Genomic DNA, 445 nt, shown 5'->3' with positions numbered 1-445 from the left:
ATATATCTCTCAAAATTCCAAACTTTGCTAGCTATACTCAAAAACATTACGAACTGCTGAGACAAGATTGTGACACATCAGAATCTTATGACACTCTTCCTAGAACTGGGAGATTAATACGATAAGGTGGTCACTACCTTTAGGACAAATGTCCGTTCTTAGGGAAAGGATTAAAGTAAGATTAAAAAATCCTATATTTTTTTTGGATTTTTATAAAAAATTATCCTTATTTTAACTTCATAATTTTTTAAAGTTAATCGTTTAGGCCTCGCTGTCATATTTGAGGAAATATCCTTATTTGCATTTGTTTCACTTTCACTTACAATTTTGATAATCTTCCTGTCACTTATGTACATATTTAATCTTTAGCATGTATATATATTTAGGAGAAATTTTTGAAAAATAATTTTTAATATTTTTGTTATTATTAACTAATATATATATA

Source organism: Arachis duranensis, chromosome 3, assembly GCF_000817695.3.
Source record: "Arachis duranensis cultivar V14167 chromosome 3, aradu.V14167.gnm2.J7QH, whole genome shotgun sequence".
Taxonomy (NCBI): Eukaryota; Viridiplantae; Streptophyta; class Magnoliopsida; order Fabales; family Fabaceae; genus Arachis; species Arachis duranensis.
This window is presented reverse-complemented; position numbering follows the sequence as displayed.